Source organism: Lissotriton helveticus, chromosome 3_1 (genome assembly GCF_964261635.1).
Source record: "Lissotriton helveticus chromosome 3_1, aLisHel1.1, whole genome shotgun sequence".
NCBI lineage: Eukaryota > Metazoa > Chordata > Amphibia > Caudata > Salamandridae > Lissotriton > Lissotriton helveticus.
The window spans coordinates 639057159-639084980 of NC_136061.1; positions in this window are offsets into that span (position 1 = coordinate 639057159).

Genomic DNA, 27822 nt, shown 5'->3' on the forward strand with positions numbered 1-27822 from the left:
TTCCGTTTACTCTTCGAACACTACAGGTAAATCCCTTCCGCTTACCTTTCACTCAAGCTCAGAAGAACCTGCTACTCCTTCAGTGTAACCCTTTCTAGGTGATATCACACCAAAGTTTCACCAGCAAACTCTTTGCTATCAATCAGTCACACTTTTACCCAGAAAATGGTCCCTAATTTAACACTGCCAGCCCTACCTAGCTTCTCAGTGTTATTCCAACAGACGAGTAACCTCAGAGCACTGTGGCTTCCATTTACCACCCGCTATTCCTTCCTGGGATTCTACAGGTGTGCATACCTGCATGTCTGGACAACATAGAACAAGACACTAACTTACTTAACATGAAGAGTTGAAACATGTAATCAATTATAAAAAAAATTAGGTCCTATGAAATGACCAATATAATCAATAACACCATCAATTCAAAATGAGCAAAATTTTACCAACAGTAAAAAAAAACCTTACCATTTTCAACGCTTCAAAAACATATCCTAGCACATTAACAGCATTTCACAACGCTATTGATACTCACACCACTCCAGCAATCACCTTCTTGCATCACCTTCCAGTATTGCTTTGCCAGTCTTCAGGTTCTGAGCATTGGAATCAGGAATCAGGACTTGGACATTTATGTAACTTGGGCAATTATTTTACTTCCCTGTTAAGGTCAATGATCCATTAGAGAAGGTAGCAAAAATGAGCGACACAGAGAGTCTCCTAGAGAGATAAAAGCCTGTCTCCTTAACCGCCGATCTGTCCCACGGCACGCGGGCGACATTTGGCTTTCCCTAACTTCTCATTCATGGGACATGATGTTTCTGACTGAGACCTGGGTTAAAGATACTTCCAATCCATACATCACCCTGGCAATTCCCTCGGACTACCACTTTGTCAGGATCAGTCGGCCGGGTACAAAAGTGGGAGGAGGGATCGCCATATTATTGCGGCCCCAATGGAAGATAGCTTCTAGGAAATTAGCAAACTCTGGACCTATTGAAGCAATGTACTTCAGTATTTCAGACTCAACTCATCTGATCCTTGTGGGAGCACTGATTTACAACCCTCCAGGCAAACAGCCTTCTTATCTCACGGAGTTATTAGTGACCCTAGCAGACTTATCCCTGAAACACCCACACTTTACCATCTTAGTCGACTTCAACCTACATGTTGATGCCACTTCTTGTTCAAAAGTGAGGTCCCTGGTGGAAACTCTGGCTGCATAAACCTGGACCAGAGAGTACACGGTCCCACTCACAGTGCGGGTCACACCCTGGACCTTGTATTCACAAATCTGTCTGTCCTTACAACCTTGCCACCACTTCCCCATACCTGGTCGGACCACTTCCTAATCCTTTTTAACCTGACTACCCCCACCCCCCACTGGCCACTTGCAGTAGGGCAGAGAATCTGGGTAGAAAGTGGTATAAAGTTACCTGTGACGCGCTCAAACCCACTCTGGCCAACCTGAATTGGCAACCTTCGGACAACTTAAACGCCGATGTTAAGAAGTTTAGCATTTACCTCTGCACAGCTATAGACGATATTGCCGCCTTACAGCCCCTTTCATCTGCCTGAACAAAACCCTCTGCCCACTGGTTCTCTCCTACTCTACGTGAAGAAAGAAGTAGATGTAAGAAGCTCGAACGTCTATGGCGACTCACCTACGACCCTCCTGCTAAAGTCATATACAGAGCTGCCTTAAAAAATTCTACAAACTTAAGCAGGCCACCATGAAAGAATATTTTGCTAATAAAATTAACTCTGCGGACAATTCGGCCAAAACTCTATATCAAATTGTGAAGGACTTCACTAAACCGACAGCCCTTACTTGCCTAACGAAACCTAGTCAAGAACTCTGTGATGGCCTCTCCGACTTTTTCCACAAAAAAATTACTGACATTTTCTCCTCCTTTAATCCTACGGAGGGGCTCAGTGAGGGCACTCCATCTCAGTACTCTACCCCCTCTAGCGAAAAGATGTTCAATGCCTTCAAAACAATCCCACTGGACACTGCCCTACTGAAAATTCAGCGGTGCAAATCAGGTTCACCTCTTGATCCGGTTCCCGCCCAGGTGTTCACTACCCTGACTCCAGTTATCGTCTCACATCTAATTGCAATCTGGAATTCCTCCCTTTCTTCTGGCCAATTCCCTACAGGATGGAAACAGGCCATGCTGATCCCCATTCTAAAAAAGGCAGAGGTTGATCCGTCAGTATACAGTAACTACCGTCCCATATCGCTCCTTCCCAAAACAGCCAAGATATTGGAAAAAGTCGTGCAAGAACAGCTGGCCGACTATTTGGAGTCTAGAAATCGACTCCATGATTCACAATCCGGATTTAGATCCGGGTATAGTACGGAGACAGCGCTATTAGAGGTTACAGAGACGATTAGGGAGAGCGTGGACAGAGGCGAGGTAGCCATGTTAGTGCTCCTCGATCTGTCCCCGGCTTTCGACACTGTCTATCATTCCATATTGCTGGATAAACTCCATAATATAGGGATACGAGACACTCCCTTGGCCTGGATAAAATAATTCCTAACAGATAGAACGCAACTGGTGTGGTATCGACCCTATCTGTCCAAAGACAAAAAAAACCTTGGTTGTGGAGTCCCTCAGGGGTCAGCTCTTAGCCCCCTTTTCTTTAATGTTTATCTGTCACCACTGGCGAGGGTAGTAGAGGCCTATGGAGTCAGAGTGGTCTCCTACACTGATGATACACAGCTAATGTTTTCAGTCAGAGACCACTCTTGCAATGGACTCTCTAATCTCAAAGCTTGCCTCTTTAACATTGTATCGTGGATGACTTCTAATACCCTGAAGTTGAACACCGATAAAACCGAGGTGCTGTTCTTCAACCAAAAATCACCATTGATGCCATCTATGTGGTGGCTGTCCAGGCTGAACCCCCCCGTCTCCCGTTAAATCTGCTCGGAATCTGGGATTTCAAATTGACAAGGAGCTCTCATGCAAAACCCAAATCCATAAAGTCACCTCTGCCTGCTTTGGCAAATTGCGCATGATAAAAAAGATCTCCCCCTACCTACCCATGGATTCTATGAGGACTATTGTGCATGCCCTCATTACCTCCCATCTAGACTATTCGAATAGCCTAAATGTGGGGGTTCCAGCGTATCTTCTACATTGGTTGCAGATTGTTCAGAATGCTGCGGCCAGGCTGATATATAACATCCCCTATCGCCATTCTATTTCCCCTCACTTAAAGAACCTTCACTGGCTCCCGATATCTTATAGCATCCAGTTTAAAGCCCTGGTCTTGACTTTCAGGGCTCTGAATGGGAAGGGACCAGGGTATCTCAGACACAGGCTGAAGCTAGTCCACTCATCTCGAGCTCTTAGATCCAGCCACCTCCGTCTCCTGCTCCCCCCCGCTTCCATCGATCAAGAAAAGGAGGCAGAGCTTTTGCGGTGGTCACTGCAAAGCTATGGAATTCCCTTCCGTCAAACCTCAGACTGATCGAATCAGAATCTCAGTTCAGGTGCACATTGAAGATATGGCTGTTCTCCAGCTATTAGCTTCTTGTGGTCTCTGCCGTTGCTGTCCTCAGCGCTGAGACACCCCCGTTGGGGGTAGCCGCGCGCTTAATACATTTCATAAATAAATAATAAAATTACTTGAATAGTTGATGGTGAAATCAATAATCATTAAACACCAAACTAGTCAATAACGACCATCCTCTGATTACCAGAAACTGATGGAGCGGTAATTTCTTCTGGTAATTTCTCAATGCAAAACCCTCATGCTACCTTTTATTTACCGCTAAAAAGGTGTTGGGCCCTTGACAACATGCATTACCTTCAGGAGACTTTAAATAAACATGAACAGTCAAAAATGCAATTATTATTTAAGCCAATGAAGAGACTTGTTGAGTATTTTAAAGGGTTTTATTTTCTAGTCAAAAGTAATTTTTCTCTCCCCCTTTGTTCATTTGTAAAATATCAATCAGGTTACAGCATTTGGAAAACAGGAAAAAAAGCATTAATACAGAACATATTACAGTCTGTATATAAGCATCACATGTAGAAAAGAAAATGTGGCGCAAAATGTCAGTCAAAACTCTTAAAGAGTTTCTGAGAAAGAGTCTTGCAAGGCTAATCAATAATTAAATAGTTTGCAAAAATCTCCCATTAAGAGAAATAACTGCATAAGACAAATACATCTTTTCAGACCTAGTTAATTAGTCAAAGCATAAACTTAAAGTTTAGCATATAAATCTAAAAAAAACTTTCTATCTGTTGCTGTTCTCTGCATCTCTGCCACTCTGATAGGAGCTGCTCCTTGAAAGCACCCCTCCTTCACCAGACCATAAAGGAATGTGGCCTGGTCTCAAAAATATGATGTGCCAGGACTCTATAAAAAAACTATGAGCAAGGGAACCCCCCACCTGACTATACTCGGACGCAATCTCTTTCAATGCTGCACACATGACGATCTGGTACCTAACACATGGAATGTCTGGTCTAATCTGCAGCCTTTCCTCTCTCCTCCCTCTCTGACAGAGGCCCCCTGACTTAAAGAGAAGAAGTCTAATGAGCCTAGAAGCCAACTACGCGTCCAAAGAGGTCATTATATATACTCTAATTCTTGGGAGACTACACTAAAATGTTCCATCTTCTGAAAAACTTATACCTGATTGGCTAGTCACGATGGCATGAGTTCTCACCATCCTGACTCATTAAAAAATTCTAGAGCATACCAGTTTTAACAAAAGAAGCATAAATGATTAAATACATTTTATATGTTCAGCAACATTTAGTAGGAAAAATGTTTCTATCTTTTCCTGCCTTCCTGTCACAGCACAGGCTGGAAGGATACTTTAACATTGTTACATTGGCACAATCACAAGAATGTACAGTTCAAAGTGGCCTAGACTCCTTATTGTCATGAGGCAAGGTGGTGTAATGTGCGCATGCTCTCTTCCTTTAATGCAAGTCACAGCCTTGCTGGATTCACAGGCAGCCATTTATTTGTAGGTCCAACAAATAAAACAAACAAAAGAGAGTATTAATTTCATGTAAATCAGCCATTATGTTTCCCTCCCTTATACTAATACCCTTTATAAAGATTTCCTAGCAAGCTATTAGTTTAAAGCAGCTTTTGTGATTGGTTATGTACAACATGCGAAAATTTGCAATGTGCAACATAGCATTATTATGCTTTAGTGTAAATTTTAAAAACGCACACAGTTAATTCATACCCATGCTTTAATGTTTTAATATCACCAGGCTAGGTCGCCCCCACGCACTGCTGCCTGCCTGCTGCCTGCCAGTAAGCCAGTTAGCCTCCCGCTGATTGCCGCTTCCTGATACTGCCGCTTCGGACGACCCAGTCGCCGCTGAGCCGCCCGCCCCAGACTCTTCCCGCTGCTGCCTCCCTGCGGCCCCGCCCCCCGCCTGCCCATTGGCCGCCCCACTCCCGCCACCCAGCTGCTCCTCCCTTCCGGCTCCTTACTTAAGGGGACCGCGATCCTGGAATAGGGAGCGACCGCTGAGCCTGACACCAGGCTAGGTCGCCCCCACGCACTGCTGTCTGCCTGCTGCCTGCCAGTAAGCCAGTAAGCCTCCCGCTGAATGCCGCTTCCTGATACTGCCGCTTCGGACGACTCAGCCACCGCTGAGCTGCCCGCCCCAGACTCTTCCCGCCGCTGCCTCCCTGCGGCCCCGCCCCTGCCAGCCCATTCGCCGCCCCGCTCCCGCCACCCAGCTGCTCCTCCCTCCCGGCTCCTTACTTATGATGACCTCAGAGCAACCGCTGCCCGGCTGCGCCAAGCTGCGCCTGGACCGCGCCCAGCACCAGGAACCCTGGATCCCGACGATACCAACGTACCCGCCAAACCTACGACGCCGCCACCCTCCGCGCACTCAACACCGGCCGGAACCCCACCTGCTACCTGGCCACCCCGAAACGGACCCTTCACCTGCCAGGAGTGCAAATTCACCTGCATCCGCCCAGGACCAGCACCCGCCAAACCTACCACCAGCAAGAATCACCTCAAGTGCATCCTGCTAAATACCCGCTCCGTCTACAAGAACACAGTTGAACTCTGGAACCTCCTAGACACTACAGCACCGGACGTCGCCTTCCTCACAGAAACCTGGATGAACGCCTCCTTAGCCCCCTACATCGCCATAGCCATCCCGGAGGGCTACAAGATCACCCGGAGGGACCGCATCAACCAAAACGGAGGAGGCATCCGCCATCGTCCACAGAAACACCATCCGCATCACAACCAACTCAGACGACACCCTCACCACCGCCGAACACCTGCACTTCCAGATTCACACCGACCCCAGGACTACCCTCAGAGGCACCCTAATCTACAGACCCCCAGGTCCACGCACTCAATTCAGCGAAGCCATCGCAGACTTCGCAAGCCCGCACTCCCTAGCCTCCCCAGACTACATCCTCCTAGGAGACCTCAACTTCCACCTGGAAAACAACAATGACAGCAACACCACCACCCTGCTGGACAACCTCGCAAACCTCGGACTCAAGCAACTGGTGAACACCCCCACCTACTACGCCGGCCACACGCTTGACCCCGTCTTCTCCTCCAGCAAACACATTTCCTTCAGCCACTCCACCGGACTCCACAGGACAGACCACAGCTGCGTCCACTTCGCCTTCAAGAAAACCACTACCCACAACCACCCGCAACAAGCCCCCCGCAGAAGCTGGAGCAAGATCACCGCCGACCAGCTCACCACCTCCCTCAGCCAGAACTCTCCCACCATCACGACAGACCCCACCGAAGCAGCCCGCAACCTCGCACAATGGATCACCGACTGCGCCAACGAACTCGCACCACTGAAGAAACCACCCAGCGGGCCCCACAGCAAGAAAGCCTCATGGTTCACAGACGACCTCATAAACTCCAAGAAAACCTGCCGCTTCCTGGAGAAAACCTGGCGCCAGAACAAAACAACAGAGAACATGACAGCCCTCAAGAACGCCATCCGCAAGCACCACCAACTGATCCAGACCACCAAGAGAACCACCTACAAACAGCGCCTGGACAACAACACCCACAACAGCAAGGAACTCTTCAGCATCGTCAAAGAGCTCTCCAACCCCAGCGCCAGCAACAACGACATTACACCCTCACAAGACCTCTGCGACTCACTCGCCTCGTTCTTCCACCACAAGATCGCCAACATACACGACAGCTGCGGCGCACAGACCAACGACCCAACCACCGAGCCAGCGCACCCCACCACCACCCTCTGCACCTGGAACCCGGTCAGCACCGAAGACACTGCCCGCACTATGAGCACCATCCACTCCGGCTCCCCCACCGACCCATGCCCACACCACATCTTCAACAAAGCCGACTCCATCATCGCACCCCAACTCCGCGATGTCATCAACAGCTCCTTCACATCAGCCACCTTCCCAGAGAGCTGGAAGCATGCCGAACTCAGCGCCCTCCTGAAAAAACCAACCGCGGACCCCACGGACCTCAAGAACTTCCGACCCATCTCGCTCCTCCCATTTCCTGCCAAAGTCATCGAGAAGACTGTCAACAAACAACTCTCCGCCTTCCTCGAGACGAACGGATCCCTCGACCCGTCACAGTCCGGTTTTCCGAGCCAACCACAGCACCGAGACCGCCCTCATCGCAGCCACTGACGACATCAGGTCTATGCTCGACAACGGGGAAACCATCGCACTCATCCTCCTGGATCTCTCAGCAGCCTTCGGCACTGTATGCCACCGCACCCTGATACAATGCCTCAGCGACACTGGAATCCAAGGGGCGGCCTTAGAATGGATCATCTCGTTCCTTGCCGGTAGAACCCAGAGAGTCCGCCTCCCCCCGTTCCGGTCAGCAGCTACCGAAGTCATCTGCGGTGTCCCACAAGGATCCTCGCTCAGCCCCACCCTCTTCAACGTCTACATGAGCCCCCTCGCAGCCATCGCACGCAAACACAACCTCAACATCATCTCCTACACCGACGACACACAGCTGATACTCTCCCTCACCAACGACCCCGCCACCGCCAGAGCCAGCCTCCAGGAAGGAATGAAGGACGTCGCGGAATGGATGAAGCTCAGTCGTCTGAAGCTGAACTCTGACAAAATGGAAGTCCTCATCCTCTGACCCTCGCCATCCGCCTGGGACGACTCCTGGTGGCCACCTGCCCTGGGCACCGCACCCAAGCCAACAGATCATGCTCGCAACCTGGGCTTCATCCTGGACTCCTCCCTCACGATGACCAAGCAAGTCAACGCCGTCTCATCGTCCTGTTTCAACACACTGCGCATGCTCCGAAAAATCTTCTGATGGATCCCCACCACAACCAGGAAGACGGTCACCCAGGCCCTCGTCACCAGCCGCCTGGACTACGGAAACACCCTCTACGCCGGAACCACAGCCAAGCTCCAAAAAAGACTACAACACATCCAGAACGCCTCGGTAAGACTCATCTTGGACATCCCCCACCACAGCCATATCTCTGCCCATCTGAAGAACCTGCACTGGCTCCCCGTCAGCAAGAGAATCACATTCGGACTCCTCACCCACGTACACAAGGCTCTCCACGACGCGGGCCCCAGGTACCTCAACAACCGCCTTGCATTCTACACGCCTACCTGCCAGCTCCACTCCACCAGCCTCGTCCTCGCCACCGTCCCACGTATTCGCAAAACCAACGCCGGAGGAAGATCCGTCTCCTACCTTGCAGCCAAGACATGGAACTCCCTCCCCACCCTCCTCCGGCTGAAGCAGGACCATCTCGCCTTCAGGAAGCAACTCAAGACCTGGTTGTTCGAGCAGTAGCGACCCCCCTCAGCGCCTCGAGACCCTAACGGGTGAGTAGCGCACTCTACAAATTCCTTGATTGATTGATTGATAGATTTTCATGCCAAAAAGCATTTAGCCCCATGTGTAGTGTTGGGTGCATTTGTTAATTCACACACACCATAAAAGTGGTGTTTTAAGCTAAACATGTTTATTCGAATATGCAACAAGCCAAAGTCTCTTCAGACAGGAATAGTGAATCTAGATTGCAAGGGATGAACTAGGAAGAGAGAACACATTCTAGTAATCTTCAAAGCTAAAAAGGCCACTTTTCTCTACACTGCAAAAACACATGTTAATTCAGCACAAGTATTTCAGAGTGCTTGGCCTCACTATCATATTTTTCATGTGCCATGTTTTTAACTTGCACCAAAATGTGTGTGCCAATTTAAATGCAGTCTGTCTGAAGCAAAAAAATAAACAATGCCTGACTCCAGATGAATCTGCTCCATCATTATACAGTCCCCTACATGCTTACGATGTGAGAGGGAGGTTGGGCCATGTTTGCATACAGTTTGAAGCAGCACTAGGTTGCAGCCTTATCGTTATGCTTACGCGAGGTATTACCATGGGAACACCCACTTGACCCACAACTCTTCCTCCCACACAGTACAGACAACATTGGGGAAATAAGTACAAACAATATTTGCTGTTCTTAGACCTCACTATCGGCAAGTGCGATATTGCCCAGATGTGGAAAGGGACTTCTCCCTTGACTATAGGCAAACGGAAGACCGAACTGGACAGATGTATGGGTGTAGAAATTGCAATGTTTCTGGCCCAGGCTGCCCTAAAAAACATAGGAAAGTTTGGACCCGTTGGGTGACGTATCGTGGGATAGATCTTCTCCCCCACCATCTTCAGACCCCTAATAGAAATTGCGATTCTCCTATTAACATCACCAGAGAATCTGGATTTCATTAAAGACACGAAGGCTGACATTATGCATTATCCTTTAATAGCAACTCACATTATCCTTTAATAGCAACTCACAGCAGCCGCACTACATCATAAAGGATAAAGCTCTAGAGTTTACACAACAGTGGACAAAGGATGTATCCAGGAGATGATCTGCCTCTTTTAAAAGAATCGCAGCAGGAAAGAACTTCATAAACGGAGAAATCCAAATAGAGCTTGAAAACATCATGGAATAAACTTCAGTATCTCAAATGGAAAGGATCAGACGGTTAAACGGAATTACCTGAAAGGAGAAAGGAAGGATTAAGAACCAAATCCATAGTGAAGAGCCTAGAGAGCCAAAAGACTTCATTACATTCAATAAAGATAACAGAAGCATAGGCATAAATCATAGAATAACAACAATTGAAGTAATCAATAAGTTCATAAAAGACATATCAAAAGTTGTAAAAGGGAGGAGGGAGGGATAATGTCAGCCTCCGTGTCTTTAATGAAATCCAGATTCTCTGGTCATGTTAATAGGAGAATCGCAATTTCATTACAAGACCGGAGGCTACATTATGCATGTTCGTAGCCCCGAAGGACAACATCAGACATATGCTCGATAGGCTTACAATAATGAAGAGCAAAGGTGTTAGCATTTGACCAGTCAGCAGCTTTCAAGATATCATCCAGCTTACCACCTGACCAGAAGGATTTACTGGCCATAGCTCCTCTGATAGAATGTGCTTGAAAATCAGAGAGGTCAATACCAGCAAGACTCATGGTAGACTTAACCCATCTAGCTGTGGAGGTGGATGAAACAGGTTTAAAAGGTTTAACAAAAGAAACTAAAAGTTGATTTGCATCGTTAGGACGTAGGAGAGACATCCTTGTGTCATACTCTTTTATACAAGCAACCACACAAAGTTTAGAGAAACTGTCAAAACGAGGATAAAAGATAAAATCTGACATGGTTTTAGTTCTTCTTAGTAATTCAAACTTAACACCAAATATATCGTAACATCTATTTGAAATATCTAAGCTTCTGATGTCAGATACTCTCCTACAGGAGATTAAACACAAGACAGTGGCGAGTTTGAAGGAGAGAAATTTTCTATTAAGGGAAGAGTTATCTGGCCAAGAACAAAAAAGGTCTAGAATACACTTGACATGCCAAAGGGACTGATACTTAGGTCTAGGGGGTCTCCTTAGCCTAATACTCTTGAGGACTCTACAAATGATAGCATTTTTACCTACTGATTTACCGTTGATAGGGGAATGGCCCGCGGAGATTGTGAATCTAAAGCAATTAATAGTACGATAGGATAGGCCTCTGTCAATTTGTTCGACCAGAAAATTTACGTTATTGACGACAGGAGCCTCCACGGGATCCAGACTCCTTTCCAGGCACCAATGAAACCATTTTTCCCAAATGTTGTTATACCTAAGGTGTGTTCCGGGTGCCCAAGATTCTCCGAGAAGAGAGAGAGCTGTCGACGAAAGTCCAGACAACTCGTTAGATTGCCTGACACTTTCCAGGCAAGAAGGTTCAAATTCCCCTCGAGAATACGATGATGATCTTCCCCGTCTGTGTTTGAGACCAGGCCTGGAGACGCTGGGATCAGAAACAGAATGTCGCATCCTAGTTCCAGGGCTGTCGGGAACCAAGCTTGGGATGGCCAAAAAGGAGTTATTAGGATCAGAAGGCATTCTTCCCTTCGGACTTTCTGAAGGACCCTCTGAATCATGGCAAAAGGAAGGAAGGCATAACCCAGGAAGTGAGACCATGGTTGGAGAAAGGCGTTCACAGCAAGTGCGCCTGGGTCTGGCATCCAACTGAAGTAGTTGGGTAACTGGAAGGTTAGCCTGCTGGCAAATAAGTCCACGTCTATGGGACCCCAAAAATGGAAGAGGGCATTGAAGACGTTCACATTGAGTTTCCAGTCTGAGAAGTCTAGAAGGAATCTCGAATTCCAATCTGCAGAAATGTTTGATTTGCCGGGAAGATATTCCGCCCTGAGGGAAATTTTGTGTTCCAGACAGAACATCCAAAGTTTCCTGGCAAGATTGGAGAGATCTGCAGATCTCGTTCCTCCAAGACGATTGATATAGGCCACAGCAGAAATGTTGTCCATTTTCAGAACAACAGACCTCCCTTGAAGGGAGTGTTTGAAGCTCATAAGAGCGTATAAACCAGCTGTTAATTCCAAAAAATGTATGTGTTGAGAAGATTCCGTCAGGGTCCAAACCCCGCCGGTGTTCTGGTCTTGCAAATGTGCACCCCAGCCATGAAGGCTGGTGATCCAGCGGCCTATAGGAAATATGTCATAAACTACGCTACCCAACTTCACCACACACTCTAAAAATCACTACTTAAAAACATGGACCCATTAATAAAACCTGACATATTTTGACCAACTGAATCATGTGGCCTAATTAAACTTATATACAACTTATATACATTTATATACATCCGCGGTAAATAAGGACATTATTTAAACAAATCCTAACTATTTAATTGGCCACCATGGCGATGGCATCTAGCTAATGATAACCTGCACTCTCGAAATGACAAGACCAGCTTGTTTTCAAAAGTAAGATTTTATTAGCTATTTATTTGAATTATAAGAATATGGTTTTATTTATGCATTTTTATTAGAATCATTTGTAAGCATATTTGAAAGCATCATATAGAATTCAGATTATTTGCAAAGAATTATAAGTTTAGTATTTTCTCAAAACCTAAGTCCCTAAATTAGCTAAATAAATGGAAATAAGGTAAAGTCTTCAGAGTATCTTACGTGCTCCAAGCAAAGTCCGACAGCACGACACCCTCATCCAAAGGTTAGAAAGCAGCAGCGTGACCCAACCACAGGACATGGGTCTTTATACCTTTCTGCGCTTAGCTAATCTAAGTAAAAGTAAAACTTTCTGCAAAAGTCGATGTCCCATTGGCTCATAAGTGACAAGTGACATGTCACCCCATAATTTCAAACCATCAGTTCCGTCACTTTCTTAGACTCCATTGTCTCTACTGTACTTGCTCCGAGGTTTCCTTTGCTTGCAACAATTTTGCCATAGTTTTTCACTGGTTTCATTTCACTTCCTCGGATGCCAAGTTATCAAATGTTCCTTCTGCCGGTTCCTGACCTTGGCCACGTCCGACCAGAATAATGTCAGAGCCTCATCGTAGTTCAACAAATGTTACTTCGATGGAAAACTTTAGAAAGGACATCTCAGACTTCGTGCAGAAATTAAATTAATCTTTTTAGTAAACTCGAGTGAACTAGGCCCAAAGCAGTCAACTTAATTTCTCTAATGTATAAACAAACACAAGAAAATAATTAATGAAAGAAATATTATTCATTCTGTTTCCACCCTTTGTTTGCTAATTATTTAACCCACCCATTAGTCTAATGTTACCTAGCACAACGCAAACAAATAAAGCAGCATTTTATATCTACCAGTCTTCATTATTCCACGAAATCCTTTATGCACCTATAGAGAGTAGAATGACATCACATAGACAAGGAAGGCAAAATAAGCACATGCCACTTTTAAAATTCAGCTGCAGTTAGTTATGAAATGACAGAATGACAAAATTATTTTTTATTTTTACACGAACAAAAAGAGGCAACGGTAACGCACATTTATGAGCACATATGTTAATATTCCCGCATGTATATGTTTAATCTAAGTTGATTTAGTACAAATACATCACAAATCATTAATAGAATTATTTTATTTTATGGAAGTATGACTTCACGAGTTGGAATAAAAAGTTATTCTCTATCTCGCTCCATCAACTCCCTCATCTGGTGATTAACAAATCACCACACCACACCCAAATTTTAGAAAATTTAAACTAAATAGAAAATGATTCAAATTCACTTGAGTTAGTATTCTAAAAATTCGTTTCTGCAAAATCTCTGCAATTATCATAACGAGCCCTATGTAATTCTTGTAATTCTATTTCATTTTCTTCTTCCTTTTTTTATTTTATAAATTCTCTTCTTTTCTTTCAATTGTTTCTTTCTCTTATGTAATAAACAACCAATTTTTGTTAGAACTATTATAAATATTATCACAATCAAAGGTGTTAAAATCTTGCCAAGAACTGAACCACCTATTTCTTGAAACCAGGTTTTTATAGCTTGAAACCTTTTTGAAAGTTGTTCTGAAAAATCTTCCTCTTCTAATGGAACTATCTCTGAATGCATTTCTTTAATATTCTTAATGTACATATCAATATTTTTACTTTCGTCAGGTATGTAGGTACAACAATGTTGTACATGTAAAATGCCACAAACTCCTCCCTCTTTTGCTAAAAGTATATCTAAAGCAAGGCGATCTTGCATCTCCATAGTTCTAATTGCAATGACTTCAACATTCACTAATTGGAAACCATCTGCTGTATCAGTGGACAATCTATCGACAATTGTGGATAATTTTCTAATTTTCCCTGCATTCAAGGTTATACCTACTATGGGTATCACTGCTTCAAAAATATCTCCTAAAATTTCTGTGAAACTTTCTCTTCTGTATCTATTTACATGATTATTAATTTTGAACAATCCTTCTGTATTTCTATCGACATGAAATATCTTTGGAAAAACAATTCCAACAAAACAAGTCCCATACCAATGATCTGGAAGATTATAATAAGCCTTATCACCACAAATAAAATAAATCCCAGGAAAAATTGGATCCTTGCCACCTTTGAATCCCCAACCTCCCATAATCTGATGTGTCTTCACAATTACTAGCACCTACAAAATAATTATCAAAAAGTGTATTATCTCTTCTAATGCACAGCTTAGCACTAACTGGTTTATCTATGTGAATTGCAACATTATCAAAAGTTTTGCCATTAAGCTTCTCATCTTCTTTTTGCCAGAATCTAGATTTAGTCTGCTTAACTAATTCGTTCCTTTTATAAATTGCTCTCCTCTCCTCAACAAGGTTCAGGAAATTCTTTCCTTCAGTACTTAGTTTACAAGTTAGATTATTCTTATAAGCATACTCATAAGTGAGTTCATTAGTTACTAAGAAAAATTCCCTCATCTGTTTGGCTTTTTTATGTTTATTCAAAACACTCTCAATTTTTAAGTTCGCAAAAATGTCATCAAAATTTGAATAATAGTATTCTAAACGTCCAGTCTGATAGAACAAACTAGCTAACACACTACATGTTATACCATATGTAAGAGGAAGCATATTATATGTTACTCCCTCAGAAACAGAAGCAGGTAACTTTACACAAACATAGCAGTCTTTAGCGTCCATTACTTTAACATATTCTCCTAAAAGCCTTGTGAATGTATTGCTTGAAAAATCACTAATAGATTTGTCCTGATGAATTTCAGGTTTGTGTTCAATAACTTTGCTTGTTGTACTATGTTTGTTTTGACTAATTGAAGCGTTGCTTGTCATATTGACTTTGTGTAAATTTTTGTTGATTTCAAAAGGAATAACAACAGCTAAAACTAACCAGAGCAGAATTAACACGAGCACACACACCAGAGTCATCTTACAGCATCTCTTGAATATAGAACATTTCGAAGTACTCCGTTCCATAACGTAAGGCATTTTTTTTTTTAAACTTTGTCTTAGAAGATAAAAAGAAACAAAAATTATTTTAAAATATTAATTTCTAAAATGTACACCCCCTTTTAACAGAATTTTTTTTTTTTACTTAACCCTAACAATGTATCTTCGACCTTATGTCACAAACAATTTCACAGCTAAACAAGTTTTCTTCGACCTTGTGTCACCTAACACAATTTCTTCGGCCTTTTGCCAAATAATAAAAATAAAAACCCAATTTAGTAGATCAGTACTTCAATCATTGTCACTAATTTCTTCAATTTCATCTTCCTGGCTGCTACTATTAATCTCAATAACAGGAGGAATTATCAGATAAGTCCATTCAGGAGACCTATATTTCTGATTTGGCTTCACAACTCTCTTAGTTTTTCTAGACACTACTTCTATTTTCCTCCCTTTTTCAGCTTTCTTTTCAGGCTCGTTTTGACTAGTGATTTCATCCACCTGCTCCTTAGAATTTTTAATCAGCCTGACTCTCAATTTTCCACTTCCGCTTGGCCACAAATCACCTTTTCTCAAGATCTTTCTTTTCGGTTCTGAAACATTTATTTCTGACTTCCAAGATCTTTTCTTTACTTTTCCATCTTCGTCATTCACGTCACTTTCTCCAGAGTCACTGTCAGAAATTTCGATTCTTGACACAGGAACTTTTCTACTCGGCAGTTTCACTCCGTTAGGAACTATACTTTGTTTTCCATCACTGGTACTTGGTAATTCGTTCTCCTCCTCTTCTTCAATTACCTTCAGCTTCCCAGTTCCTGGATTACCGTTCCTTCTTTCAAAGCTTTGTTTCTGCTTTTCGATACTCTCCTGGTCAGAAATTTCTATTATCTCAGTTTCTCTGTCTTCAAGATTTTCAATAGATTTTACTCGATTTACTTTCTTAACTGATTCTTCTGCTACTTTCTTTTCTAGCAGATCTTCATTTTCAGAATCTATTTCAATGATTTCCAAATCTTTTCTTGACAACTCTCCATTCACAGGTACAGTTTCTAGATGTCGACCTCCTTGTCGATCTTCAAAATCTGGAACTCTCTCACTTTCTACTTCAGAATCTGAATCTTCTGTTGAATCACTTTCTTCATCAGAATTATCAGGAGTAGGCACTGGAATAGTATGACTGGGATGAATCCACCTTTTCAATCCTTTACATTTTACTGCATTTGTAGTGACTAAAATTATCTGCCTAGGCTTCTGCCACCTAGGGACCAAACAATTTCTTCTTCGATGAACTTTTGTCCTGACCCAATCTCCAGGTCTCAGATCATGAGTCTGTACTTTTTCATCTGATTGTGCTTCAGTTCCCACCTGATTAGACACAGAAGTCACTACGTCAGACAGTCTCTTGCAATATTCTAAAATAGCACTGTCATTAATGCTCAACAATTTGCCAACTGGAACAAAAGCTTGCCTCATGACCCTGCCCATTAAAATCTCATGAGGACTCAGACCTGTCTTCTTATCAGGTGTACTCCTTAATGACATTAGAACTAGTGGAAGAGCATCTGTCCACTTTACACCTGTATCTAGACACATTTTTCCAATCCTGTTTTTAATTGTTCCATTAATCTGCTCAACAACTCCAGATGCCTCTGGTCTGTATGCACAGTGTATTTTCTGCTCAATATTTAATGCTTCACAAATTAATTTAATAAGTTTGTTATCAAAATGGCTCCCTCCATCACTTTCAATAGTGACAGGAAAACCGTACCTTGGAATGATTTCTCTAAGCAACAGTTTTGCAACTGTAACTGAATCACAATGTCGAGTAGGAAAAGCTTCTACCCATCTTGAAAATAAACAAACAATCACAAGAACATATTTCAAACAATTGTGTAGGGGCATCTCAATGAAATCCATTTGCAATCTGGTGAAAGGACCACCCTCTCGACCTATAATTCCTGTACCTACAACTGACTTTCTGTTTAGGTTCATTTGCTGGCAAGTTAAACACCTCTGACAAAAAGACTCAGCAATAGTTCTAAATTTGGTATTAAACCAAATCTCTTTAAAAAGTCTGATCATGGAATCTCTTCCAATATGGCCAGGACCATGATATAATCTGGCCATGTAAGCAATTAAACAATTTGGTAAAACTACTCTGCCATCTTTGTAAGTCCATACTCCATCCTCATCACGTGGTCTACATTCCGCTTTTAACCACGAATCCTTTTCCTCATCATCAGCTTCATTTTGCAAATCACTGATTTCCAGCCATGTTTCCACTACTGATGTTAGCATTAATGAATTTGAATCACATTCTTTGCTTTTCTCCCGATTGTAAGCACGACAATTTTTAGCACAGTACTTTGCTGTTTTGTCTGCATAAGCATTACCTTTGGAGACAAAATCCACACCTTTTGTATGTGCTGCACACTTAACCACAGCAATTTCTTTAGGTAATTGTATAGCGTCAATTAATCTTTTGATAAACACTGCATTTTTAATTGGTGACCCTGCTGAAGTTAAATAGCCTCTCTGAGACCAGAGCTGTCCATAATCATGCACAACTCCGTACCCATACTGACTGTCAGTAATTATGGTAACTCTCAAATCCTTTGATATTTCACAAGCACGAATTAAAGCAATTAATTCAGCCACCTGTGCTGAACGAATTCCTTCAAGACATGATGCTTCTTCAACATCTGCAACTGTGCAAACTGAATAAGCTGCTTTTAAAACACCTCCTTCTGACCTCAAACAAGAACCATCTACAAAGTAAACAAAATCTGATTCAGGCAAAGGAACATCTTTAATGTCCTGCCTAGGCTTGGTGCAATATTCCATAACATCCAAGTACTCATGTTCCACATCATTTTCATCAATAATTTCAGAATCAGGTAACAATGTGGAAGGATTCAGATTCACGCATCTTGCAATAGAGACATTATCTGCTCCCAGAATAATTTTTTCATATTTAGTCAATCTACTGCTAGTTAAATGCTGAGTTTTACCTCTAGTCAGTAATATTTCAACTGAATGAGGCACAAAAACCTTCACAGGAAATCCCATTATTATTCCTTCACTTTGCTCAAGGCTGACACTTGTTGCAGCAACTGCTTTTAAACAACCTGGTAAGGCTTTTGCAACTGGATCAAGAACTGCAGAGAAATATGCAATGGGCTTCTTTAAATTCCCATGTCTTTGAATTAACACAGACAAAGCACATCCCTCTCTTTCACTGCAATATAGTTCAAAACCTTTCTCATAATTTGGCATGCCTAGAGCTGGAGCTTCACACAAGCTTCTTTTTAGATTTTCAAAAGACTCAAACTCAGCTTCATTTAAAACAATTGGGTCTTTTACATCTGATTTTGTCAATCTCTGTAGTGGTTTCGCAATTACCGAAACTCCACTTATCCATTGTCGACAGTAACCAACCATTCCCAGAAACATTCTGACCTGTCTTTGTGTTCTTGGAGGTTGCATTGCTTGAATCATTTTTATTCTCTCAACTGTCACTTGTCTCTTTCCCTTTGCAATTCTGTGACCTAGATATTTTACCTCCTGTTTACAAAACTGCAATTTAGCTGGAGACACTTTGTGTCCCTCATCTGCTAAATGATTTAACAGTATAATTGTATCTGTCACACAATTTTCTCTTGTTTTAGCAGCAATCAACAAATCGTCAATATACTGCACCAACGTTGACCTACCAGGTATGTATAGATTTTCCAAAGATCTTTATAACAGCTCATTAAAGATAGAAGGACTTTCTGTATACCCTTGAGGAATTCTACACCATGCGAGGGTCCTACTCTGGAATCTGAAAGCGAAAATTTCTTGACTCTCAGGATGTAATGGTACAGTAAAGAACGCATTGCAAAGATCAATAACAGTATACCATTCTGCATCATGTGGAATCTGGTATAAAATAACTGCAGGATTTGGAACCACAGGACAACATGGTACAACAATTTGATACATTTTTCCCAAATCTTGAACAATCCTATATGTTCCATTTGATTTTTCGATTCCCATAATCGGTGAATTACAAGGACTGCTCTCAATTTCTTTTAGAACACCTTGTTTAATGAACTTTTCAATTACAGGAATAACTCCCTCAATTGTCTCTGCTTTCATTTTATACTGAGGAATATTTGGAAATTCTATTCCCTGCTTTAAAGTAATTTTGACTGGATCGACATGTTTCATCAGACCCCTCTCATTTCCAGTCAAATCCCAAATTTCAGCTTTTACTGTTTCTTTGAGCTCTTCAGGTAAATTATCTTTTTCAAATGTAGGAAATAATTTAGTTTCTTCTGTTTCTACCAACATCATAGTCATTCGATACAAACCATCTTCCTCCATTGTTTGTAGTTCAACTCCCTCAGGAGAACAATATATTCTGCAATTCATTTTGCACAATATATCCCTCCCCAACAAATTCACAGGACTGCTGTTACAAACCACAAATCTGTGTTTGTCTTTAAAATTTCCAATTTCAACTGGTACTGGATCAGTTAGGTCCGTTCTGATCTGCTGATTACTTACTCCAACTACTTGGATGGTTTCCCCAGAGAGAGGTAGGTTTTCAATTTCCACTGATCTAACAGTAGAACGGGTAGCACCAGTGTCCACTAAGAAAGTGATGTCTACATCATTAACTTTCCCATTTACAAATGGACCAGACTGATCAACCTCAAGAGTGGCTCCAATAACACACTCTTCCCCCTCTCTCGGGCACCGTCAGAAATAATCATCAGAATCACTTTCTTGTTGCTCAGTTAACAAAAATTGTCCCGAAGCATTCTGCACAATTTGCCTTTGTGTTCTGATTACCTGATCATCTCCTTGAAATCCCACACTTGGATTATATTTTTGACTTCCCCCACAATTAGGGAAAGGAGGTTGCGGGATTTGATTTTGCTGGTGATTCAATTGGTTTTGCAGCTGTCGCTGAAGACTCAAATCATTTAAATTCTGTTGCAACTGTAGCTGTCGCTGCAGATCAACATCACTCTGCATCTGTGGATTTAACAATGGACTTTTTAAATTTCTAGGTGGTTTCTTACACTCGTCTTTCCAATGTCCAATTTCTCCACAATTGAAACAAGGTAATTTCTGTTTTAATTCCTCAACTTTAGGATTAAATTTTCTATTAATATTAAATTTAAATTTTCCTTGACCCTGATTTGAATTTTGAGTTTGAATAAAATTAGTATTTTTATTTCCAAGACTAGCAATCTGTTGTTCAGCCACTTTCACTTGAGCCCACATCGCTTTTTCCTTGAGCTTTTTCTGCTTCACTTCTAACTCATCACTGCAGTATTTAGCTTTTCTTAAAATGTCATCAACTGAAAGTGATTGCCAACCAACAATATTATTTCTGATCATTTCTCCAACCTCTGGTCTGAGACCATAAACGAATCTATAGATAAAATGACTCATATCCTTTTCATCCAATTTCTCATAGCCACTGTATTGTTTAAAAACTAACAGTAACCTCTCATAAAATGAATGAACTGATTCTTTCGGTTCTTGATTAGTTCTATCTATTTTAACCCAGTCAATTTCTTTTGGTGGAATTTTTTGTTTTAACCATAAAATCACTTTTTCATAAAAATCCATTACTATTGGAGCTGGAGCACCTGTTTCTTTATTTCGCTCAGGTTCCTCTTTTGGCCAACTTATAGAAATTTTACATTCTGTCCAAAGATCTGATGGGACAACAATGTCAAAAAATCCATCCAGATCAATCCACAGAACTTTTGAAACTTTTATAAACCTGTCTACCTGACGATACCACTCAACAGGCTTTTCTCTTAATCTAGGAAAGTCATTTGTAAACAACAGAATGTCCTGTCTTGACTAAGGGACATGAACATATCCTCCACCTGCAATCTCTCTCATTGGAAACTGTTTTTACAATTTTTCTAATTTCTCATCTTCCTTCTTTCTTGTCCATTTTACTCTCCACTTACTCAACTCACCTATTTTTTTGATGTAAACAATTAACTCTTTTATATGCATTATCCTTCCCATTGAATTCAAATGTTCAATATCCTTTTCTGTAAAATCTAATCTATAATGTTCTCCAAAATTCTTTTGCCTATTTAAATCAATTTCAAGTTCTGCTGCTAGTTCTTCCAATTGATCATATTTATTTTTTGTTTTCCACTGAATACTCTTGCAGATGAACAGGAGTTCATCATCACGATAACATTTTAAACTATCAGGACCAATTGTACCAATAATGAACTCTTCCAAATTAGCTTTTAATTTTGCTACATCAAGTTTGGAATTTTGTTTTCTAATTTCAGAAGTTTCAGCATCAGATTCTGCACCCATCGGTGATTTTGAAAAAAAAACCTTCATTAAAAGTCAGATCAGGCATTCTCGTTTTTCCCGAATTAACTTCAGATATATCTGAGTAAAGTTTTTCAGCAACCTTTTGAATTTCAGCATTTAGAGGAATTGTTAAACCTGTTTTGTTAATTTCATTTCGTTCAAAAACAGGCTGAACAGGACCAATCGTTACTGGAACTGTCACAGCTTCCATGCTTTTTGTCATTTGCCGAATTAATTCTTCTTTTGATCGGAAATATTCAGAAGAATTTTCAACTTCTTCAATTTTAACTTCTCTCATATAGTTTTTTGGAGCTTCCCTTTCTCTTGGAATTAGCGAAAAATGTTTACCTCCAATACAGACATCAGCATTTCTCCCAGTTTCTAATTTTTCTGGAGTTTTAAAAGATTCAGAATTATTTGGATATAGTTTAGAAGATTCACTAATCGGAGGTGCACTTGGTGTAGTCTCTGTAGAAACCATCGGAGTAGACCATGATCGAGGAGGTCTCAAAGGCTCATTTCTTTTATTAGAAGTGAAAATTTCTTCTAAAACTGCATCTTCAGTCTCACTTTCTAATGGGGCATTATTTTTCTTTTCAGTTCTTTTTTCACTAGGAGATCCTAAAACCATTTCTCTAATAAAATAAAGTCCATCGCTCATGCTTCCCTGTCTCCACATTCGCATTCTATCTTCATGAGTTTCCCTTCCATAGCTTGGTATTTTAGGAGGTCTTTTAATACCACTCGCTTCTCTTTGTAGTTGAAACATTTCATCCTCCCATTCAACTAAAGCTTCAAATTGAGTTGGTCTCGGCTTTGGTACAAGAGCATTCATCTTTTCTCTTAAATTTCTTAAAACTTTTACATTAAAAGAACCATCGTCCGGCCAAGTCAAAACACCATCATATTTTCTGTAGTGTTTCCAAATATCAAACCACAAAACAGTATGATAACCATATTCACCTTCCATATATGCTGCAGGTGTTTTATATTTATGAAGTAATTTACCACCTCGCGTTTCTATTTTCTTGTCAGGTGAAATAAAAATTTTAAGTTTCTGAAACAACGTAGGCTTTTTCTCAACATGTTTAAAATGATAACTCATTTTTAAGAATCAAATGCAATTAATAAAATTGTTTTAAAATTATTTCCGGGATGTTCCGTAAAATTAGCCAATCCGTGCGCGAAACACACCAACAAGCCAATCAGGATTTAGTTACGTCACCACTTTGCTCACCTAATAGGAATAGAGTTTTACTGAAGAGCCAATCAGCTTACAGCTCATCAGAGATTCAAGAGCCAATCAGAACACAGCTTATGACGTATGTCACCCAATCACAGCGCGGCTCTGTGACGTACACAGCAGCTGCGGTTTCTCGCGTCTCACTCTCAGCGCTCACCCCTCCTTCACAAAACCTTTTCATAGCGCCATTTTGAGAACGCCTTTTCGATGAAAATTATTTTTAACAATGACAAGAAAGACTCATCTGTCTGTTTCTCTAATAAGTGATAGAATTTCAATCACACAAGAATTCTATACGTGGAATAGACGACGCTATTCTCACAGAATACACATTTGCCAGTATAGTAATCTTTTTACTCTACCCTTCAAGCAAGTAATTAATGAACTTGTTTTCCCTCCAGAATGCACAACTAAGTGACTTATTTCAAAAGTTCAACTTGAACACAATTACAAAACAATCACGCACTTTCAAACGGAAAGACCCTAAAATCAAACACACATGAAATCCGTACAGGACTCTCACCTGTTTATAGATATCATGCACCGTTAATAAAATAAACGACGTTATCCGTACAGGACTTTCACCTGTTTATAGATATGAAACATGTATCCCTACAGGACTCTCACATGTTTATAGATAATCATGTACCGACGTTATCTTACCCTTCACTCAAGCTCGAATATATACTATTACTCTTATCACAGTGAGTTTTAGAGCGGGCTCATTGTCCCTATTCTCATGCTGTTCAAATTTCTTAGATAATCCTCACTATGCAACATTCACACCTAGCCCTAACATGTGTTGCACGGCCACAACACTAGTGATACACGACGATACCACTACTCTGAAACAGATCAAACGTACTGTGTGACTACCTTCTCATCACACTATCTGTACCGGTACAACTCACATATAGCACGAAAAACAAACTCAACATGTGTTAAACATCGATCCTATATTTATACCATAATACATTGATTACCATAGCAACCATCAATATCTGCTACCAGAAGAATTGATCCAGCGGCCTATAGGAAATATGTCATAAACTACGCTACCCAACTTCACCACACACTCTAAAAATCACTACTTAAAAACATGGACCCATTAATAAAACCTGACATATTTTGACCAACTGAATCATGTGGCCTAATTAAACTTATATACAACTTATATACATTTATATACATCCGTGGTAAATAAGGACATTATTTAAACAAATCCTAACTATTTAATTGGCCACCATGGCGATGGCATCTAGCTAATGATAACCTGCACTCTCGAAATGACAAGACCAGCTTGTTTTCAAAAGTAAGATTTTATTAGCTATTTATTTGAATTATAAGAATATGGTTTTATTTATGCATTTTTATTAGAATCATTTGTAAGCATATTTGAAAGCATCATATAGAATTCAGATTATTTGCAAAGAATTATAAGTTTAGTATTTTCTCAAAACCTAAGTCCCTAAATTAGCTAAATAAATGGAAATAAGGTAAAGTCTTCGGAGTATCTTACGTGCTCCAAGCAAAGTCCGACAGCACGACACCCTCATCCAAAGGTTAGAAAGCAGCAGCGTGACCCAACCACAGGACATGGGTCTTTATACCTTTCTGCGCTTAGCTAATCTAAGTAAAAGTAAAACTTTCTGCAAAAGTCGATGTCCCATTGGCTCATAAGTGACAAGTGTCATGTCACCCCATAATTTCAAAACATCAGTTCCGTCACTTTCTTGAACTCCATTGTCTCTACTGTACGTGCTCCGAGGCTTCCTTTGCTTGCAACAATTTTGCCATAGTTTTTCACTGGTTTCATTTCACTTCCTCGGATGCCAAGTTATCAAATGTTCCTTCTGCCGGTTCCTGACCTTGGCCACGTCTGACCAGAATAATGTCAGAGCCTCATCGCAGTTCAACAAATGTTACTTCGATGGAAAACTTTAGAAAGGACATCTCAGACTTCGTGCAGAAATTAAATTCATCTTTTTAGTAAACTCGAGTGAACTAGGCCCAAAGCAGTCAACTTAATTTCTCTAATGAATAAACAAACACAAGAAAATAATTAATCAAAGAAATATTATTCATTCTGTTTCCAACCTTTGTTTGCTAATTATTTAACCCACCCATTAGTCTAATGTTACCTAGCACAAAGCAAACAAATAAAGCAGCATTTTATATCTACCAGTCTTCATTATTCCACGAAATAATTTATGCACCTATAGAGAGTAGAATGACATCACATAGACAAGGAAGGCAAAATAAGCACATGCCACTTTTAAAATTCAGCTGCAGTTAGTTATGACATGACAGAATGACAAAATTAATTTATTATTTTTACACGAACAAAAAGAGGCAACGGTAACGCACATTTATGAGCACATATGTTAATATTCCCGCATGTATATGTTTAATCTAAGTTGATTTAGTACAAATACATCACAAATCATTAAGAGAATTATTTTATTTTATGGAAGTATGACTTCACGAGTTGGAATAAAAAGTTATTCTCTATCTCGCTCCATCACTGGCATCTGATTCTAGGATGAAATCCGGGGATGAACCGAAGATAGCCTTGCCAATCCAGGCATCTAAGTTCTCCAGCCACCAAAAAACTCTGCTCTGGCATCTGGGTCCAGAGTGACAAGATCTCCATACCAGAGACCTGAATTGAGCGCTTTCCTCTTTATTCTCTGAAGTGCCCGGTAATTCAGAGGACCAGGGAAGATGGCCTGGATAGAAGAAGAAAGAATACCAAGAAGTCTGGCTAGTTCGCGGAGGGTTAAAGATTCTTGTTTCAAGACGGACCTGAACTCCTTGCGGATCTTGGCAATCTTCTTGGCAGGAAGAAGGAGAAGACATTTCAAGGTGTCTAGAGTGAAACCAAGGAATTCTATGGTCTTGCAGGGAGAGAGAATGGACTTTTCTCTGTTGATGATGAATCCTAGACTCTCTATTAAATTCATGGAAGTTTTTAGATCTCTTAGGAGGTCTGAATGGGATTGGGACATGATAAGAATATCGTCTAGGTAGATGATGAGACGGATATCCCTTTCTCTTAGAATTGTAAAGATACACTTCATAATCTTGGTGAAACACCAAGGGGCAGAAGAGAGGCCGAAGGGTAGAGCTTGAAACTGGAATAGACGTTCCTTCCAAGCAAATTGAAGGAAAGCTTGGTGGTCTTTGTACATAGGGATGGTGAAGTAGGCATCCTTCAAGTCCAACTTGACTAGCCAATCTCCTTTGAGAAGGAGATCCCTTAGAAGGTGGATACCCTCCATTTTGAAGTGACGATAAACCAGAAATTTGTTGACTTCTCAAAGGTTTATTATGGGTCTCCACCCTTTGTCCTTTTTCTGAACAAGAAACAGTGTGCTTATGAATCTTGCATCAGACCAAGGAACCTCCTCTATTGCGCCCTTTTTGAGCATAGAAATAATTTCTTCCTCCACGATCTTTTCTTGTTCCTCTGAAAGGACAAAGGGTTGGGGTAAACACATTTGGAAGGGGGCCTGTAAAAAGTCTATCTTGAAGCCCATAACGGTTTCTAGAACCCAGGGATCCTGGGTGATTGAATCCCAAACATGATAAAACTGCTTTAGTCTGCCCCCTACTATGGGAGGGAAAGAAGAAGAAAGAGTAGTACTTTCTTGTAGTATTGGAGGCGTTGGGAGTACCACGACCTCTTGAACCTCGGTTTCTCGGACCTCTTCCTCTTTGGGGGAAGAAGGGTTGTCTAGGGGGGTAGAAGCCTCTTCCAGTTCCTCTGAATGACGAGTAGGGCCATTGGTTGCCTCGGCCGGAAGAGCGACCACTTTTCCCGACCAGACCAAAAAGGTTGGTGTTAAACACACGTCTAAGGTTGTTTTGTGCCCTATCAAGGGCAGTGAAGGTCGTCACATATTTGCCAATCTCCTTAATTATATCCTCTCCGAAAAGGAGACCCTTGGGATTCTCGGAGGGTTCTCTCTCTGCTATGTCTCCTAGTTTGGGGTTTATTTTGTTTAAAATAGATCTTCTTCTTTCGACATTTAAAATAGAATTAGCGTTGCCAAGGAGAACGACAGCCCCTTGGCTCCAGCCTCGGATCAGGTCAACGTTTAAGGGGGTAGAAGAGAGGTGAGACTGCTCAGCCATGTCTAAGATTCTAACTAGAGGTCCAAGGACATCTAAAAGTCGGCCTTGACAGCCTTTAAGTGCTCTCTCCAGTCCTTTTCTAGGGTCTCCCCCTAACTTGAATAAAAATTTGATAAGGTCTGGATCCAGGTTAGGAGTCTGACAGACCTTTTCCCCGATAGTAGGTCTTGGAGATTCAGATCTCATGGTGTTTCGTGTATCCCTATCGAGAAGGTTTCTTAACCAACGAGTCACAAAGCGGGAAACATGTTCCTGAGGGAACCACTTTGAACTATTAGGTCGTGAGATATTAAGTGGAGAGAACATCTCCTCGCCAGTAGGGTTAAGAATATTATTTCTAGAGGCTGGCTCAAGATCAGGTTGTAGAATAAAGTCAGGTTCAACCTCATCTAGGTCGAAGACGAACTCATCGTCGGGATCTCTGGAGAAGCAGCTTTCAGAGGAAGAGGTATCAAATTCATTGTTATCATTTTTATTAGCACTACTACATAATGTGTCGCGCGGGACATCGTCCAAATTTGTGCCGCCATGGGCACCGTTCAAGGCAGTGTCGCGAGGGACATCAAGGTCAAGTGAGGCGCGATGGCCTCCCATCCAAAGTGAGGTGCTAGGACCTCCTGTACTGAGAGAGGTACAAGGGCCTGTAATGCTTTCGCAATGTTTGGTCTTTTTAGACCTCTTACCGTGTTTAGAGGGGAGGTCTTGGGACTCACACGGTCTCTTAGTGGACATAACTTCCTTCAAGGATGAGATTATACAGGATTTAATCTCCTGTTGAAGGAATTTCCTAAATGAATGGTCCATAGGCGCAGGTGAGCCA